This window comes from Dendrobates tinctorius, unplaced genomic scaffold, assembly GCF_039654945.1.
Source record: "Dendrobates tinctorius isolate UK_male_01 unplaced genomic scaffold, ASM3965494v1 ptg000223l, whole genome shotgun sequence".
Lineage (NCBI taxonomy): Eukaryota > Metazoa > Chordata > Amphibia > Anura > Dendrobatidae > Dendrobates > Dendrobates tinctorius.
The window spans coordinates 21,272,242-21,278,241 of record NW_027361890.1 but is presented as its reverse complement, the minus strand read 5'-3'; positions in this window follow the sequence as shown (position 1 = coordinate 21,278,241).

The window sequence follows — 6,000 nt, the reverse complement described above, 5'->3', positions numbered from 1 at the left end:
ATAACTGAGTCCATCAGTTATTAGATATATGAAACTGAAATAGCTGTTGCAAAAACCAAAATTGTTATAAAGAAAAAAGGTTAACATTAATAGGGGTGCCCAAACTTTTACATATGACTGTATGTATTGGCTCTTGTAGGAGTACATATGTATGTGGCCAAAATAGGAAAACCATACATATACTGCGGTACAAAGGCTGGCAACATTGCAAACGATCAGTTTACTTAATCTGGTAGATGCTGATAAGGATGGAATAAGGTATAAGTATAAGCAGTGGTTGTTAAATACCAATATGGCTGGTAGTCCAGGTTCCAAAGGAGCCGTTGTCATGGAGATATGCCAGAGCTGTTAGAGATAAAATAAGTCCTGGTAAATCTATGTATACCCTGGTGAATGGGTACACCCTGGTAATATGGGAGTGCAGCCCAGGGGGAGATGTACTTACGGTCCTTTGTGGCGCAGTGTGAGATGCATGCACCGCCGTGCCCGATTAGGCCGGTTTCACATTAGCGCTTTTTAAGCGCACGCACGGCCGGGGGTAGCTCCGCCCCCGAGCCGGCTCTCTGCCCGGCGTGCCCGCCCCTTGCTTGTAGCGCCGCCTACTAGCGGACAGCAGCGCCTGCGATCGGCGCACCCTATCTTTAGCATAGGGTGCGCAGATCGTGCGCAGGCCATGCGCTAGTTGCGCTTTGACCTGCGCTGCGCACTTTTGACGGTGCGCTGTGCGCGCCAAAATCAAACTTTTCGGATTTTGGCGCGCACGGCGCACCGTCAAAAGTGCGCAGCGCAGGTCAAAGCGCAACTAGCGCACGGCCTGCGCACGATCTGCGCACCCTATGCTAAAGATAGGGTGCGCCGATCGCAGGCGCCGCTGTCCGCTAGTAGGCGGCGCTACAAGCAAGGGGCGGGCACGCCGGGCAGAGAGCTGGCTCGGGGGCGGAGCTACCCCCGGCCGTGCGTGCGCTTAAAAAGCGCTAATGTGAAACCGGCCTTAGTGCAGTAGAGTGCGGCTATATCGCTGAGCAGTAGCTGACCACCAGGAAAATGGAGTGGGACGCCCGCGCATGCGCAGTGGAGCGCGGCTTCATCGCTGTGCAGTAGCTGGCAGCGAGGCACGCCTGCGCTTGCGCAAAAGGGACGTGGCACCACCACTATGTGGTGAATAGTACCCAGGGGCACTTGTACTTGTGCAGGTACAGGAAACACCGTCTCTGTGTGTTAGAAAGCTGTGTATGGGAACAGCATGAAATATAAGTAGGACGCTGGACCTCAGAAATGTAGATATTCTGTAAAACACCATAATTGCAATAAAATGATTTAGGACATGGCATACAATTACAACAATCGTGATCTGCCAACTAAAGGGCCTGCCACACTAAGCGATATCGCTAGCAATATCGCTGTAACGTCACTGGTTTTTGTGACGTTATAGCGATATTGCTAGTGATATCGCTATGTCTGATACTTACCTCCGACCGGCTCCCCGCTGGTTATCGCTGATTGTGCGAGAACATCCTGGACCATTTCTCGTCGTCAGCTTCCTGCTGGGCTTCCTGTGGAGAGACGAGCGACGCATGGACGCGGGCGGGAGGACGCAGGATCGCCCCGTCTGACAGGTAAGTAGCGACCCCAGCGATGTCGCTAGTGAGATCTGCCTGTGTGGCAGCTCACTAGCGACCACTTAGCGATGCACCAGCGATCCTGACCGCGTCATATCGCTGGTTGGGATCGCTGGTGCATCGCTAAGTGCGACAGTACCTTAACACAGTAGATATGGTAAACAGTAGGAGTCCAAACTGAAATAAAAGAAAAGAATAGAACTGAAATAAATAAAAAGTATTTTTAAGAAAGGAGAAAATACTTGGATAATGGCAAAATGAAAAACTAATGAATTAAAAATAAAAATAAACAAAAAAATGAAAAATTAAAACAAATGATAAAAAGGAATGAAAAAAAGTGAAAACAATGAAAAAAATTAAAAATTAAAATATTAATGAAAAAAAAAGAAAAAAAAAATTGAAAATAAAGTGAAAAAATTGAAAATTTTAAAAATTCTTACCGCCAGGGAAGGTGTCAATACAGACTCATAGGGGCAACTGTTCGATGTGTCTGAAGGGAAAAAAAATTTGCAAGTTAGCCAATCTATTTCACGGTTGAGGCCTCTGGGATATAAAGTGTCCAGGGTGTATATCCAATAAGTCTCACATTGTTTGAGAAAGCAGATATGGTTACCACCCCTCTTGGGCCTGGGTACTATTTCTATGCTCGGAAACCTTAATTGGGAGACGTTATGTCGGGCCTCTTTGAAATGGGCAGGTAGTGGTCATCATGTTTTTTCACATCTGATGGTAGACTTATGACTAGAAATTTGATCCCTAATAGCTTGGGTGGTTTCACCCATGTACAGTAACCCACAGGGATATTTGATGATATACACAAGAATTCACAAGGATCCCCAAGGTAAACTCACTACCGACATCTATACCAAACCCACTGACTGCAATAACCTTCTCTTATATGATAGTTGTCACCCCAAGTCCATCAGGAATAGTCTCTCCCTGTCACAATTCAAAAGAATAATCAGGATTGTATCAGACCCCACAACCAGGGGCTTAAGATTACAAGGAAAGTCTAACAGATTTGAAACCAGATATTACCCATCCACACTTTTGGCCTCTGAGATGACCAAAGCATTAGCCGACCCTAACTGTACTACAACCATTGCAAAGAAACCACCTAGACTCCCTTTTGTACATGGCCACCATCCTTCTATGCAGAGAGGCCATAACCTCATCCATAAACATAGACCTCTACTAATCAAAGCCTACCCCAACATTGCCATGTTCAAAAATCCACCGCTGATGTGCTTGAGAAGACCTGAAAACATCAAAGACAAGTTGGTCAGGGCCGACTTAGGATACTGTAACCGGACAACCACACAAACGCTGATGGGCCTCAAAAGGACAGGTATCTTCCCTTGTCTCAATTGCATGAGTTGCTCCAACATTATCAAAGGTAATGAGGTCATCCACCCACGTACAGGAAAATCCTACCCCATTAGGGACTTCTTTACATGCGAAGCCAATTTCGTAGTATATATCATCAAATGTCCCTGTGGCTTACTGTACTTGGGTGAAACCACCCAGGCTATTAGGGATCGCATTTCTAGCCATAAGTCTACCATCAGATGTGAAAAAACATGGCTACCACTACCTGCCCATTTCAAAGAGGCCCGACATAACGTCTCCCAATTAAGGTTTCAGATCATAGAAAAAGTACCCAGGCCCAAGAGGGGTGGTAACCATATCCGCTTACTCAAACAATGTGAGACTTTTTGGATATACACTCTGGACACTTTACATCCCAGAGGCTTCAACCGTGAAATAGATTGGCTAACTTGATAATTTTTTTTCCCTTCAGACACATTGAACAGTTGCCCCTATGAGTCTGTATTGACACCTTCCCTGGCGGTAAGAATTTTTTTAATTTTCCATTTTTTCACTTTATTTTCAAAATTTTGTTTCATTTTTTTCATTTTAATTTTTTCATTTTTTATTTTTACATTGTTTTCACATTTTTTCATTCCTTTTTTCATTTGTTTTCATTTTTTATTTTTAATTCATTAGTTTTTTCATTTCGCCATTATCCATGTATTTTCTCCTTTCTTAAAAATACTTCTTTTATTTATTTCAGTTCTATTCTTTTCTTTTATTCCAGTTTGGACTCCTACTGTTTACCATATCTACTGTGTTATTTGGCAGATCACGATTGTTGTAATTGTATGCCATGTCCTAAATCATTTTAATGCAATTATGGTGTTTTACAGAATATCTATATTTCTGAGGTCCAGCGTCCTACTTATATTTGATGCTATTCCCATACACAGCTTTCTAAAGGCCCCGTCACACTAAGTGACTTACCAGCGATCCCGACAACGATATCAACATGTCAGGATCGCTGGTGAATCGCTATGTGATCGCTGGTGAGCTGTCACACAGACAGCTTCACCAGCGATGTGTTCAGCGCTGATTCATGTCAAAAATAGAATTAAAATAAAAAATATTGTTATTCTTGCCTTTGTACCGCAGTATATGTATGGTTTTTCTATTTTGGCCACATACATATGTACTCCTACAAGAGCCAATACATATATACCTCTGTCTAACCATGCCTCCCTTTACCCTTACCTACAGGACAGACTGCATCTTTTGAAATATTGCCTAGCAGTGACATTAATTACCTGGTGATTACTGACACTTCACTTAAAGGGGTATGACCACATTTTAATATTTTCCATATACATTTGTCTTATGTCTGCCGCCAGTTATTCCCTTTTCCTTGTCTTAAAGGGACTCCATGTTTTCTCGTGATCCTACTGCATTAGTACATATCTTACCACAAATGTACTTTTGGATATACCTGTTCTGTATATATCTTGTATATATTTTGTATATAATTTTGATCCTCACTGTATATATTTTCCATTTTTTCAGCGACTATGTGATAAATGTCGTTATCAGGCCGCAACGTCAGCTGTCGCTTTATCACCGTCGATATTCACTTCAAGCATATTCTACGTGTGCAGTGATTCTATACAGAACTTGTGATTACGGGACCACTGGCTCCTTTTCACTAGAACTGTATGTTCAACTTTTCAGTCGAGTGCTAACCATACTAACATTTTGGAAACTACATCCCTTAAGGAATTTTTCTAGATGTGTGGCGAGCACTTTGAAGCCCCAGGGGCTTCACAGAATTTTTTTTAACTTTGAGCAGTGGAGAAAAAAAATAAAATAAAAAAAAAATCACATTTTCCTCACAAAAATGTTTGGCCCAATTTTTTATTTTCTCCAGGGTAACAGGACTAATGGGTGCTAAAATTTGTTGCCTATTTTTCCACCCCGAGTATGTTGATACCCTACATGTGGTGGAAAACTACTGCTAGGGTGCACAGCAGGGCTTGGAAGGGAAGGAATGCTATTTGACTGCATAATGTTGCAGACACCAATGGTTGGATGTTCTAAAGAGCAGAAATGTCCTAGAAGAATGGGAGATTTTGCTAAATGAACTTCTCACTGCACAATTGGTAACAATCCCGAAAAGAGTTGGAAGCATTTAAGGAGACGAGGATGGATGAACACAGAATTTAATCACTAGTTATAAAGGAAAAAATAAATATATATTAAATGGAAAGAGGGGGCATATCTAAAGAAGAATATACTGCTGCTTGCAGGGAAAGCGTTAGAAGAGCTAAAGCCAGTAATGAAGTGAGGCTTGCAAGGGAGACCAAAAGCAGCAAAAAAGCATTTGGGGGTATGTCAAAAGCAAAAAAAAAGTCAAAAGATGCTGTAAGATTTTTACAGGATCAAAAGGTGAAGTGGGGAAAAATGATGTTGAGAAGGCCGAACTTTTAAATTCTTATTTTACATCTGTGTTCTCTAAGAAAACAATCATTATATATACTTCAAAGTTTCTTATATTTGCTTGTACTATTGATCTATCAAGCGTTTGTTGAAAGTACAGCACCTCCATTAATATTGCTAGCGGTAGAATACTTGTTTGGACAACAGTTTTCCCTTTTGTTTTGACACTTGACTGAACCTGCATGTGTTTCCATGGGGAAATGGGTGTTCGACTCCTGTAGTGGCTGTTTGTCACACGTGAGAACAAAATAATTGGTCAGTTTTAAATTCCCCTTGTCCAACCTTTTCTTTTCCTGACATTTGCCATCACGGGTGATTTGGGAGACCCCTTTACATGAGTTGATCTGTTGGTTCTACTGAGATTGGCAGATTCTAATGGATATTTATCAAATGTGCACGGCCACATTTAGTGCCATATATTGGATCAGATATATATTATATATATATATATATATATATATATATATATATTTTTATTTTTTTTTAAAGACAATAGGGGTACAGCTTTACAATGAAAGCCTTTTTCCACCTCCAATTCTCTGCTTTTTTTCATCCTTTCCTATAAAAGCCTTAATCT